At 40.6% G+C, this 14,732-nt stretch overlaps 1 protein-coding gene across 1 annotated transcript in view; it reads right to left on the bottom strand.

Annotated features, from left to right (window-relative positions):
* The window catches only part of pvalb6 (parvalbumin 6), a 34,337-nt gene extending 20,156 nt beyond the window's left edge, over window positions 1-14,181 (bottom strand). The window contains exon 1 of the mRNA XM_079366188.1: window positions 13,911-14,181. The gene's annotated coding sequence lies outside the window, so the exon portion shown is untranslated. The remainder of the gene's footprint in view (window positions 1-13,910) is intronic.
* Between the last annotated feature and the right edge of the window lie 551 nt (window positions 14,182-14,732).

Here is a 14,732-nt window from a genome sequence, read left to right as displayed (position 1 = left end):
TCCGTCTGGGATGACAAGCTGCTCACTCTTTGATAGACTGAGTTCAAGGTGGCATTCATTCATCCATTTGGCGATGTCAGCAGGGCATGAGGAAATTCTTCCTGAGACTTTAAGGATGTTAAGATCAGAATACATTACTCTGCATAATATGTATTTTACGACATCAGATACTAGTGATAGTTACTTGACTGTGTGAAGACTTTTTGAGGGTTGTGATCCGTGTCACCATGCCACAGGCTACATGACAAGCAGAGTGATCTTCTCTCCTGTTTCTTAACCACATTGCCTAATCCTGTTTACTGTCGTGTTCTCTCGTTTTATTGTGCAGCATTGCAAGACAGAGTGCCCGCAGGACGAGATGCCACCGAAACACAAACACTGGTGAGTGGGTTTTTGAGTGGAAACACATACACCAAAAAAGCTGCATGATCATAATGCAGGTTGGGAAAAATATACAGTAACAGCTGGATAAGGCTGTGAGCAGAGCTGCACAGCCCTGTCACATAAAACAAAGTTCATTACAAGAAGAAGCATGTCCTCTTGAAACAATGCCACACTTTGAAGCAGCTACAACAGTATACATAACCATTAACCCAATATCAATTATTGCAAATGTGTAATTCTTTGATCGAAATCTATTGCTACAGCGCTCCCTGGGCGGGTAGTGGTGGGAGGCTTTGCATCACATGGTCTGCTTGTTATAACGTCTTTTAACCCATGGAGGGTCAGATGGCTGTCCACCATTAAGAACAGTTGTGCTAAAAAAAGTTCCACCAATGCTTGTCCAGATGGCTGTCCACCAATGGGTCTAAGTCTGTCCAAAATTTCTGCCCGTCTAAACAGAGTTTAACCAATGGCTGGCCAGATGGCTGCTCATTAAGTTCAGCGTTGGAAGTCCAGCATTGAATTAAATTGTTCAGATGCATGACCGCCAATGAGCCTGGTTCTGCAAAGCTTTCCGATTTTCACCAAAGTATGTGACCAGATGGCTTTCCACCAATAAGTCTGGTTCTGTTGAGGTTTCTGCCTGACAAATCAAGTTCCACCAGTGGCCGGCAGGTGGCTACCCAGCAATTAATGGTTTCAGCACAAGCAAATTCAAAAATAGTTGTGAACCTATGAGTCTGGGTTTGCTCAAGGTTTCTGTTTTCAAAGGTAGTTTTTCACTGTCAATAGGTCCTAATTGGAAGTTTGATGTTGGGTCTCTGTAGAACATAATAAAAAGAGTACAGTCCAAAACTGTTCAATGTGTCAGGCGTGATAAAAAAAACAACAACACTTTGTTCATTTATTGCGCAATGCTTATATCAATCGATTGTTTGATGAGTTATAAATCCAATAGTGAACCTGTGACTGCGCTAGGAAAACATTCATGCTGTGTTACAAGCTCACAATGCAACTTTCTTGCTATACCAGTGCTGTATAGTGTCTTCAAAGAGCAATAGGGTCATTGTGTGTATGTGTGTGAATGAGGTTGTGTGTCCCAAGCAGAAAATACTGCAGTCTTCGTCACGCTCGGCTGGTTCACAGCAGTGTGATGTAAGGGGTTTGCCCTCGACTGCTTTTCAGAGTTCAGTTTGGCTGGGCATTGTTTAAGCAAAACACTTAATCACTGAGACAGACGTCGATCGAACACCTTATATGTGTGTGTGTGTATATCTGTGTGAGTTTGTGTGTGTGCATGGTAGCTGCTGTGGCACTTGGGGCAATGCAAAGCAGCAAACATTTTGAGCTGCAAGTAAAAGGGGTGAAAGAGAATCATTAGTTTTCTTTGCTCGTACAAACACCTCCTCGGCCCAGTGGTCTACACACATAAAAATAAAGTGTGAAAAGAAGGCCCTCCAACACAAACACCAATGGATTGTTGGTCCTCCCTCTTATTCTGTCCTCCTGCACTGCCTTGTTTCTTACAATCCTGACACTCTGTCCTGCCCTTTGACAGCCAACAATCGGACTTGACCCGTTTGAGTGTTGACAGAGTTTATCCTTCCATCCAGTGGACAAAGCGATGGATCCATTGGGGGTAATTGGCGGACAGGTCTGTTTGAGCTGATTGTAATAAGGGCTTATGGACTATGTGTTCTGACTCATTGTGTCCTGTCTGTAAGGGGAGCACAAGTTTGAGGGAAACTGCTTTCTTTGTCAGTGCCACATGTTAGTTACACCCTAAGGTCTACTTCTTATCAGGAACTCCTAATCAAGGGCAAAAACCACAACACTGTATGCTCTAAAAGCATCATTTGTCAGGTCAGTCAGTCAGTTTCAAGATCTGTTGCTGGAGTAAAAACTAGATTAAAGCCAGATAATCTGGCCTCGATGGATTCAATTCCAACAAATCAAATCAAAATGTGTGTTAGTGTAGTAACCCATAAGGAAAAGCTGAAACCAAAAGTTATTTAAATGTTGATTTAGCTACTTTTACAAGTGTTTTATAAAGCACAATACAGCCCAATCCCACACACAAAAAAAACTATAAACATGTTCATAACAGTTGGGTTCCTGGCGAACGCCTTGCATCAAATACACTGTAAATTTGACCTAACCAATGCACACTACATGACAAAGAGCAGTCACTGAGGTCTGGCAAATCAAGAACAGACGTTTTTTCATATCTCATCTGTTCCTTCCTTTCTAAAATCTACCAAAGGGAAAAGTTTAGTTTGGATTTCTCACCAAAGAATACTTCCTGTTACCCGTCCTGTCAAAGTAAAAAGAGGTTCAGATGTTCATCATGAAAGAGGATACAGCGAATTAGGCCGTGGGCTTGTTTGTTGTATTATCTTACAGGGAAAAGTCAAAGCTCCACTGATCAATAGTTTGGATCTGAACATGGAATCTAATGACTCAGGATAATCAGAAAGTGTCTCTCATGCTGTGGATCAACAATGACGCTTTTGGGCACTAATGAGACCTTCTTTATATCATGATCACTGGAAGCAAGAAATGAAGAATATCTTTGAAGACTTTTCAATAGACTTTCTTATTGAAATGTCTAAAGTACATCCTCTGTAATCACAGAAAAACCTTTTGTTTTCAGATCTTTTGTCCCTGTCTCTACCTATTCCATTATCTCCAATTCATCTCTGCATATTTCCACCTTATCACATTGTCTCCATTTCTCCCGCTCTTTGTCTACTTGACTGTAGAGCAGCCGTACACTCCATTGTTGCCTCCCTTTCCTTTTAGGAGGAACACATTCACTCCTGTTTCCCCATTCTCCTCCGGCCTGACGCATTATGGGCTACCCAAATAAAGGAGGGAAAACACAATTTGTATGCTGGACCACGTCTGTGATGTGAGAGAGAGAGAGAGAGGAAGAAGAGCGGCAGAAAGGAAGAGGGTGCTGTAAAGAGAAAAGAGGCAGTGAGCAGAGGAGGAAAGTCACAGATGGGCGACTTAGTAAATTCACCAGACATAAAGTCAGGTGTCCGGGGACATTTACCGACATTGTCCAAAGATTTGTTTCTTCCCAATGAAGGAGGTTTGACCTTGGGTCCACAAGGCAGAATGCATGTCAGAAAAAAAAAACACTGTCATCTCATAATAATGACATGATTCTCATTACTGTTCCTACTTGTATGCATTTGTCCTAGAGAGTATTACTCATGCATCTCATTTTGTGTACCACTAGGAGTGGTTTGCATTGACACATGACTTATCTGTGCTGCTCGTGCATCCTCTGGTGGATGAGGTTTTCTAATTATAGACTCTCAGTTGGATAATGATGCGTTTAGTGGAGTTGGGGTTTCATAGAGTGGCTAGTCACACATCACAGGCTCAAGCACTCATTGATCCATGTATGTCAGCGCTGGTGGCATGCATTTGACATGTTCACATCGGTGCACGCATGACCGTGCACACTGAAGCCAATTTTTTTTTCCTGGTTTGTGTGCATTGCCCTTTTATCCTTTATCCCTTAACCCCAGAAGTGATGCCTGGTAAGCAGCAGTAGCTCACACCCTCTTGTCACTGACAGCAACTCCTGCAGTTCTTACAGAGAGGGAAGAATGCTCTGTTGACCTTGCAGCATAAAACCCCCCAACAGTTACAGCACTATAAGCACGCTCCCAACATCTCGTACACAAAGACACCCACTCAGAGTGGGGCACGCACAACACAAACACTCTCCCACTCTCCCACTCAGCCACTGTTGATTCTCACACTATACACGCACACACGCTTGCTCCAGTGCTAAGATCTCGCCCCAGGCCTGTTTGTTGGGGCCAACCTTCACACAAAGCCAAAGAGAGAGAGAGAGAGAGAGAGAGAGAGAGAGAGAGCAGGATGGGAAATGGGTGAACAGGGCGGGGGGCAGAGGCTTGAGGATGGAATATGCACATTCATAAAGAAATGGGCAGTCATTCATAAAGCCAAACAGACAGAAACAGCGTAATGGAGTTATAGCTTCAAGGGGAGACAGTGAATGGAAACACACACACACACACACACACACACACACACACACATACACACACACACACACACACACACACACACACACACACACACACATACACACACACACACACACACACACACACACACACACACACACACACACAGCAAAGTCTGGAGATTGAAGCTTTATTTTATAACAACTTGTGGTTCTGTTGCATTATGGGTAAGTGCAGGACAGGCTTTGCCAAAAAAAAAGAATATCATTCATATCCAATTAGTTAATTAATCTGACGATGTGATAAAGTGCAATGTTAAATGTGTTTATTTCCCTGCGCACTGTTATACCTTTTTGTGCTCCCATGTTAATAAAATCAAAGCAAATGTATTTTATAAAGGCACAAATAATCTGCAGGATTCCCCGCACGAACACCCTTTGTTTGGTCGTCTGAATAACCTTTACACCCCTAAGTAATAATGTGAACAAGAGAGATGGCATGAAAACGGGGAAAGGGCAAGATGTTTTGCCGTTTGAAACATTGGCTTTGGGTTAAGGTCAGTTCTGGGTCAGATTGAGCACTTTTAAGGTCCTGTAAGGTTGAATGAATCCGAGTAGTTTTGTTTCTGCATAAAAACTTAGCAGCAAAGCAGGGAAGAAAGAGAGCATGGGTGATGGGATAAAGCTTGTGGATTAAATTAAATGTACATTCAGGGAATTGGAAATGAAGGTCAGACTAAAGGGGAGTACTATAAGAGGAAGCAGTGAGATGTAGAAAGAGAACTTCCCTGCAGCGGTCTTACTCTTTGTTCCAGAGGCGCAGGATGTGTATCAGGATATATTACAGTCAAGGATGATTGATGGATATTGTTCATAATGAATGCTGCTTTGCGAGGCCACACATTACATCCACCGCCTCATCTCTGCTATTGAAATGAGCTGTCGATTCCTTCATGGGTTGGTTATGCGATTCCCCCCCGACTATAGACAGTTTGTTGCTCGACAGTTGTATTTGTCTTGATGTGACTGTTCTGTGCATATAGGGGTCCAATGGCTTATATTTCTAAACTTGTTCTCTTCTGTTTGGCCAGGAGCTACACACATTTTATTATTCTGAATAATTCAACTTTGAAAATGGAATCCTTGCAAAGCGGATAGTGAAACGGCAAATAATTTAAAGTTGTTCTTTCTGGGAAATTTCTTTTGTGGATTTGAATTGTAAAGTATATGAATCAAGAGCATGAGTTTAAAATCTGGGAAAGGATGCAGGTGTCTTGTATCTGTATCAAAAGTAACACAATCCTTCTACAGATCCCCAAGTCAAAAGACACAATGACTAAAGAGTGCATTTATTATCAGCTAGTGCCTTTTTATCTGTTCGCTGCCTCGTCCTGTACTTGTGGAAGTACTTACTAAAAACAGAAAATGATCATTCTGCTCTCTTTTACTCGTTAAGAATCTTAAAAACAAGTTTCCTCTGACACATAACATGTGGCAGCAGATTCAGGCATTGAAATAGAAACGATTTGTATTTATGTTGATGTCCAATTGTGCTTTTGCAAGTCATTAGTTACAGATATTGATTTTTGTCTGTTTCATAATGATAACAGCAAAACTTGTCACAGGAGCTTTAAAGTTGCTGGTATGTGGATTTAGTTACCTTTTTGGAACGAGTCAACTCCATTTAGCTGCATCATTTTCCAGACTAGCTGTTTCCCCATGTTACCAGACTCTATGCTGGGCTAAGCTAACCGTAGCTGGCTCAAAGTTAGCAAACATAATGTACATGAGTGGTATCAATAGTCTTATCAAGCTCCTGTGAGAAATATCTGAATACTCTGTTTGTAATGTAAACCAGTGATCCTGTGCTACTGTTCCAGTGTGACTGGAAGTTGAAACATGGAGTTAATCTACAGTATTATTTATGATAAGAAAAAAAATGCTGTTTGCTATTCTTCAGTTAGGTTTTCTGTGAGAAATTGCTTGATTACTGTCAGTTATTAAAAAGGTTATGCTGAAATTAGTTTGACGGTTGTGGTTAAAAAGTTATTTTTGACTAACAAAACTGATTCATTTTTTTCCAACCACTTTGCCAACGTTAGCTGAAAGAGTTGGTTGATGAAAAAAAGAAGACGCTTTATCAAAAATGGTAAAAGTTGTCAGATATTGCACCATTCATCACAGAACGAAATGGCATTTATTGACATGTGATCATTAAACCTTGGTATTGATGCTATTATACCTAAGAAAACAATGTTAGCCTATATATAGGTCTTTTCCCTGGCCTTTGTTCCCCGAAGATGGGGGCTTTAAGTGGCTATGATAATTAGGTCACATCATCATCCACTTTAATTTTTCCTTTCTAAAAAAAAAAGACCAAGGACTAAAATAAGAAAAGTCTCAATCCGTTTTTGCTCGCTCTTCGTCCCTTCTGACCATGAGCTTGTTAATGATCTCATTAAAGAGGTCGTGAGTTTTCTAATTGGAAGTGGGCTGACTCCTGTTGCATTGCGTTGACCTCTGTGACAGCCTAAAGTTAGAGTGGACTTTTTTCCACCTGGATAAAAATATTCAAACGTTAACGTCAACGCTGCCCTCAGAAAACACGACCAACCTTTCAAATAGCTCCAACAACCTTTGGACCCAAGTTCTCTCTTAAGGAAAGACGTGCTACGCTGGAAGAACATTTGAGAAAAGTTAAGTTGCTAATTAGTGTGCTTGTAGGTGTGTGTGGAGAGAAAGTGTGGAAAGGCTGCAGCAAGAAAAAAACCTTGAAAGAGGTGGAGCAAAATGAGCTGCAACACCTCTGAACTAAATGCAGAGAAAGGCTGCCAACATTTGAGATACTTTTGAATATCCAACGAATTTCAAACGATACCATCTCAGATTCTTTAATGAGCAATTAATCTCAAATAGTAAAGCAGCTTATTAAAAATAACTACTGACTCATATTTTCACCCAAAGGTGCTGTGAGCGACAGATAAAGTGGTGGTGGTCCATTACAATTCACAGTTCAGTAAACAAAGAACATTTTCAAATCCTTTTGGCATCTCATAAAGATTCCAAAGTTACGTTGTTGTGTCGAACAAATAGAAAGAAAAGAGGAGGTGACACACTCTAAACTGCACATATACATTGGCAACGTTAGGTACCGAAGCGTTGGCAGATGTATTTGTGTAATTTAGACAGAGGTTGCTTGACATTTTTGGCAATTTAAAGCAACAAACTACCCAACATTGGGTAGGCCTACTGTACTTTGCGATCATGTATAACAACTTCACATCTTCTCACAAATTCAAGCTGACAGCATAATATCCCATCATATCTTATCAGATTACTATCTTTCAACATCAAATGTGTCAATAAATGTTTTTATAACTGCTCATTCGCAGGTGGCTCTATTGCAGCGCTATGACCACACATGCTAGCAATGTTGGCACACATACCCACACTTATGCAAACATTACTAAACCTCAAACAGGCAGCATCAGGCACGTTTTTCACTGATGGCTCTCCAGATGCTGCCTGCTTCACACAACATCTGTCCTTGACCTTGGCGATGAAGACTTGTCAGGGCTGCCTCCAAGGAGCCTGTCAGGCTATCCAAGCCTGCTGTTTACGCATATTAGGATATCGGGGGCATCTTAAACGTTTGTTGTAGAAATGTGATTGCCTGGCTGGTGGGGGGGGAGGGAAAGGGGAGAAATGGATTTTATCTGTGTGCTGTTTCAGTACAAGTGTACCTGGACTAGAACATTTCCATCAGCTAGTATCAGCATATCTTTAATATCTTTAGTTGCTTTGCGTGCAGCTGCATAAGCATAGAAAAGAAGTCTATTTGCATTTCAGGACGTACAAGCTGAATTCTTTGGATCTTTCCGATTGTCACTAAACCTGCCCTTTTTTTTTCTTAAACCTGTTCCCTCAGCAAAAAAAAAAAAGAAACTTCTCTTCCACGCTGCTCTTATCAAATTCTTTTTTAATTAGCTTCTTTTAACTAGGGCCCAGAACACTGGGTGCTGTTCGTGACAAAATCAGCGCAAATGCAAATGTCTCGAAGCAGGCTTTGTGACATGGATGGTAACAGTGTTTTAATTATCCAGACAACCTCATAAGTGGTGGAGAAACCGCAGTGACCATATGCTCAGCAGTCACAACTTATCTAACAGTTACAAATCAGTGCACAGGTGGTGGAGTCTGCGAAGAAAACAGGGAGAAAGATTAACGCTGACAGCAGATTTGGACAATGAAGGGAATCGAGAGTCAAAAGGAGGGAAAAAAGGATGATGTTGATGTTAAATATTGAAAAGATGAGGGTCAAGAAGAAAACGTGATTTCACTTTCAAAAGGTCCGACTTTCCTTTGATGTTTGTTCACACAAGGAGTGTGCTTCACTCTCACGACTTACAATTTACTGACCTCTTCCTCACAACTACGAAAACCAGCCCACGCAAAACTTTCGGCCTTCATCTATACCAGTAAAATGACATGTCCATATTCCAGTCCACCCACTGGCATACTTCCATCCTACTCACATCAACAATAATGTCTCCACTCCAACAAAAAAAACAACATCTCCACTCAACAATGATCAGAAGGGCAACTGTCCATACGGGACAAGGAACAGATTCCTCAACACTGTAGAAGAAAACACAACAAATCCAGGAATGCACAATGTAGCCAAAATAAGTGACAGATGAATTAACGACACATAAAAGAAGTCAGCACCAACTTTTGGTTTTCACACAGTGCTATTTTTGCTCATTAAACACCCTGCTTTTTCTATTTGTCATGATCACAATGGCCACAAGAGGTCACAATGTAAACACAAAAACTTTAATTTGAGTTGTAATAACCTGTTACAAAGCTGACCCATATGGGCATAATTTTGGTGTGGACAGTCACAACAAATATTGGATAAATTACCATCAATTATTTTAAGTGTAAAATGTTCTCTTTTTAAAAAATATTTACTGTCAATAACATTGGATTTCCATTAATACTTGACATAGCTAATTTAAGACCCAGCTTTAAACCCTTGTGTTTTACCGCGCATTAGAAAACGTGATTTAACATGACAAACAAATATGATGGACATGGTAAAAAAAATCTGCTTCCTAAAAAATTAACGGACTAGCCCGGTCATTTATTTTAGTATGTTAGGAGTTAGCTAAAAGCAGCATTTAGCTTCATGAGGATGCTGGCATAGCTTGACATTCTTACACTGAAGCTATTAGACAAAAAAATAAAATAAAAAATGAAGTTGATATTTGAAAATTGAAATGACCTACAGTAAACCTAATTAAATATTAATTGATTATAACATTTGAAATTAATTCTTAATTGAAAGTATCATTAAGGCAGCATGCCCCATTAACGCTAATCATTAAGTCATTAAGTGGACTATTTTGCTGTCTTTCAGATAAAACAATGATGCAAGCCTACTCTAGATCTTTCACTTCATAAAGAAGTGATAAACAGAAAAGATTATGTATTATCCCTACATTTTAGAGAAGAAGAAAACATTATTGAAAAGGCCCATTAAAGTAGACAGACCGTCACTGAGTATAAAAACATGAAATATGATTCCTGCTCTATCCCATTTACTGTTCTTCATGTGAATCTCTGCATCTCATCTTAAAAAACCCTAAGTGCCAACATTTTCCAGAAGATACATTTTAAAAGAGAAGAAAAAAGAAGAAGAAGAAGATATCAATTAAGTCCAGCAGATGTGTTGGCAGTAATGTTGGTCGTCTGCCTCTACACAGAAGCATCTTGGGTAAACAAAGCGGATCATGTGCCAATGTGGAAAGGAGTGTGTTTTTGCTCATGAATTGTGATGACAGTGTTGAACATGTAGAGATACACACATAACAAATCAAAGGCCACAAGAGACAATCCAGCGTTTAGAGATACTTGGCATTTCTCCTGCAATATGCTTGTGCTTACTAGGACACCCTAAACCATGAAAGGCCAAAACAAAGTAGTTTTGGGTCCTTTTGTTTTGGTGCTTTAAAATATTTTCCTTGTCCACATTTTGGCGTCCAAATGATTTGGATACATGTCTGGATTTCTCATGTACAGATGTCCAGAGCTCCTCTAAACACATCAGCATCATCACTGCAAAGCTCCACACACACGCATTCATTTCTTCCCTCTCTGCCTTCGTCCTTCTCACGTTCACTCGTCCGCATCTCCTCCTGTATGTCCTTTTTTCCTGTCTTCCAATCCAACAACTTAATACAAAGAAACATAAAACCTTTTCACACGCATAAGCGTGCCTTACCCTCACTGTGAGGTCTTGTCCTCGAGGAGCAGCCTATCACACTTGGGTATTTCACACTTCACAGACATCCTTGCTCATTAAATCTCAAATTCCCATGAAATCAGGTAAAGATATGCTACCATGCATCACGGCTGACTTTTATATGTAATGGGAAAGTGGTGATAACGTTTATGGGAGTGGATTATATAGGAGTTGGAGGGGTGAGAGAGAGTGCAAGGGGCAGCAGGAAATGTCCAATGAGGTGAGTAGATGGTTTTACAAAATCCGTAGTACTATAGGTTTATTTGAACCATTATATCAGCGCTCTTCTTTTGAATGAGACTGACTAAAATGCTTCTTCTCTCTCTCTCTCTCTCTCTCTCTCTCTCTCTCTCTCTCTCTCTCCTTCTCCTTCTTCAGTCTTTAAAGGTGCTTAAGCCTCTTTTTCAGAGTTATCTTTTCAGATCGATTCCTCAGACCCTACTCTTTCCTCGATTTTTGTGCTACTTACATGATAATGTTTCATGTGTATGCAGACGATATACAACTGTATCTTTCTTTTAACCACACTGTTTCCGACAGAGTTTCTAGCCTTGAGGATTATTTACCTCACGGTCCCTAACAGCTTAGAATTATGCCTCTCAGTGCCAAACAATACTCATCTAACATTTTAACACGTGAGTTTTGAGAAGATTTTAAATTCTTGCCTCATTTCTACTCGTTCTCTGCCTGGATGTATTGCTTTCAGGAGAATTTACACTTTTCTCCCTTACAATTTTCTGCATTAAAATGCTGCTCAGGGCTAGGTCATCTTTTCTGTTTCATTGTAAATGCAGATAATATACAATTATATCCTTTGTTTAACTTAGCCTTTGAGAACTGCTGATTTTTAGTGTTGGATCATGTCGTGTAAATTCTCCAGCTCAATGAGGACAAGAATGATATAATTTTATTTTCCTCACGTTGCCTGACAAGCTGTTGTCCAGTTATTCCCCCGACATGTGGGGCCACCCTGATTCAAAAAAGGGAAATGGACTTCTGTACAGTGCCTTTCAAAAACTGCCTTACAATACATGATATATTCAACCATTCAAACACAAAATTCCTGCACAGAGTTAACAGGCTGATATGAAATGTGCCAACTTTCCCATTCAGATCTAATCTCATTTGCACTCTCTTACAGGCAGTGATGCGCTCAAGAGTCTTTCGGGGGTCAGTTTTCTTACCTAAGAACACTTAAACTTGAAGACTGGCGGGGCCGAGGGGTTCAACATCCAATGTTCAGGCTACTTAACGACCCACTCTGCCTTTAAAGACTTGAGACATTAAGTCCTTACTGGATCAGTTCAGAAAAAAACCTTTATGTGTAACTATTTGCATCTTCTGTTAAACCTAAAATCATTCAACCATTGATCTTTTTAAATGTGCATTCAGTAACTGATTATACAGTAGTACAAACTTATATTATTTACTTTCAGCCCCCTTAATTAATAAAAAAAGGTGCTCTGACCTTGACCAACAAAACTCATTTATACAATTGTACAAAGTTTGGTCGGCGGTAAAAGCTTGTCTTGGTCTTTCCAAACACATTTAAAAATAAAAGGTGATCATGGATTGATCTTTTTATTCTTTTTTATGATGGCGCTGAAGATGTGGAATTCATTTCTTTTATTTTATTATTCAAAACAACAGCTAAGAGCACATCTCTTTAATCTGGCTTTGTTCTGTCATGTTTGGTGTTACATCTCCAGAATGATTTAAAAGTTTTTAATTTATTTCATCAGTCATTCAATTCACTTCTAAGGGTTTTCTACATAAGACGCATTGTTCTAGGGGTTAGAAATATTGACAATTTGAGCCACAATTTACAGATAGAATAAAATATCTAAAAAGCTAAAAGAAACGTTTTGAGTTCTATTTTGCACAAGGTTTCATGTCCAACCTTTTTTTTTTTTTTAAATGTTCCTCCTGCACCATCAGCAGTTTCTCTTTCAGGAAATAGCTGATAATAGCTCAAAATCTGCTTCCTCAAAGTCAAATCCTGGCATCATTTACTCACCGCTTTGTTTGTCTCTACATTTGAACCTGAGGAAAAATAAAATCGAACCATTTCTCCATCTCTCTTCCTCCCTTTCATACCTCTACCCCTCCCTTCCTTCCGATTCCAAAGCCCTAACTACCCCCCCTCCCCCACCCCCACCCCAAACAAATGTCCTTTTCTAATTGGACAGCACGGCGAGTCAGGGGAGCATCACAGTTTTGGACAGCTGTTAATCTCGGCGGTGGCAGCGGGATTGTGACAGTGGCAGTCTGGAATGAGCATTGAGAATGACGCAATGAAGGAGAAAGAGTTAAAGGGGGGAAAAAAAGAGTTTGAGTTTGGTGCGGCGTACGCACATCTGTCTGTCATACCATGGGTCATTTCAATGACAAAATGGATTTGCAAATTAAAATGCAACACCACTTTTCATCACCTACCTTCTTTAGATTCCTGTAGAGTACAGACCAGGTATTACAGATAATGTACAGACGGGTACCTTGCAGTTTCATTCACGCCTCAGCATCACCTGCACAGGAATATAATGGCTTTTCTCCCTCTCTCCCTCCCTCCCCCCTTTCGCTCCATCATTCTATCTTTTTCTTTCTTTCACACACAAAGTACTAGCACGCACACAGTGCTCGGGGAGCCAATCACCATCTCCTGTTTTCAGGTCCTGTTTGTGAATGGGATTTTTTACGGGAGAGGAGGAGGAGGAGGAGGCAGAGAAGGAAGGCACCGCTGCATTTGTAAGCATGCAAACTGCCACACCAGTGAAACATCACAATCCTTTTCCTGTTTTAAATATTTCTCTCTCTCTTTCCTCTGGCTGTTCTGATTCATTTTTAATGTTCTGGATTGTTTACTCTCAAGTACTTATTTCCATTTCAGCTTTCCTTTTCATCTCCCTGAACTCTCTGACTCTTTTTGGATACTGCAGAGGATTGTGACTGCTTCATCTCTTTCTTTCTTTTTTCTTTTCTTTTAACTTTCCGCTGACATACCACGATTGTTCATAGCATCCTTATCCTCATCCAGTACTGTTTGCCTCTTTCACATCTTTTTACTCTCCAGTCACGTCACTCTTCAAATACTGCAGAACAGCTGTTTCTTCTCTGCCACATCTTTTCTTCTCTTCCATTATTCTTTTCTTTTCGCCAGTCGTCTTATCTGCTTTTAAAACACACACACTCCATCACACTGTGGACACTCACCTCCAGTGACAGTCTTCGTCCCGAGTGCTTCTGGATCCTCAGTGGTCGAGGGAACTGCGCCGATGCTTGCAAGCTTCTGGCTGCCGGAGAAAAGTGGAGGACAGGAAAGAGGGAAAGAGACTGAAAGAGAGAGAAAGAGAGATAAAAGACAAGACAGCAGAGAGAGTGAGAGGTATAGATAAGAGAGGGAGAGAGAGAGAGAGAGAGAGAGAAAGTGGCAGAGCAGGCGGGCTGATTCGAAGAGGAGGAGGAGGAGGAGGGTTCTCTCGCTGGCTGGAGGTGAGATGAAGGGGAGAAAGAGAGAGGGAGGGTGAGATTAAGGAAGAGGGAGGGAGAGAGTGAGGGTGCACAGGATTGGGATAGGAGGGGATTGTGTGATGTTAAAGGGGAGGAGAAGCAGAGGAGGGATTGCAGGACATAGAGGGAGAGGAAAGTTGTAGAGGGGAGGGGGAAGGAAGGGTGAGACTGCAGAGGTGGAGAAGAAAGAGAAGAAGAAAGGAGGAGAAGCTAAATGATTAAAAGAAGGACAAAGGGTGAAGGGATACAGGCAGCTTTGATTTATTTATTTTTTTTGGGGGGGGGGTTTGTAAAAACAATCAGATTTTACAACCTTGTACAACTGTAACATTTTACAGACTCCAAAAAACACAATCAGAACTCATGTCAAGCCGTCGCATGCTGGACACAATCAATTTCAGAGTGGAGAGAATATCCTTCCATCCATTAAATCAGGCTGTAATCCATTCCTGTTCTGCTCTGTTACAGTAGAGATACTGCAATTAACTTTGGAGCAATAATTTACCATCAGATGAGGGGATGCAA

Source organism: Symphodus melops (genome assembly GCF_947650265.1).
Source record: "Symphodus melops genome assembly, chromosome: 17".
Lineage (NCBI taxonomy): Eukaryota > Metazoa > Chordata > Actinopteri > Labriformes > Labridae > Symphodus > Symphodus melops.
This window is presented reverse-complemented; position numbering and strand designations above follow the sequence as displayed.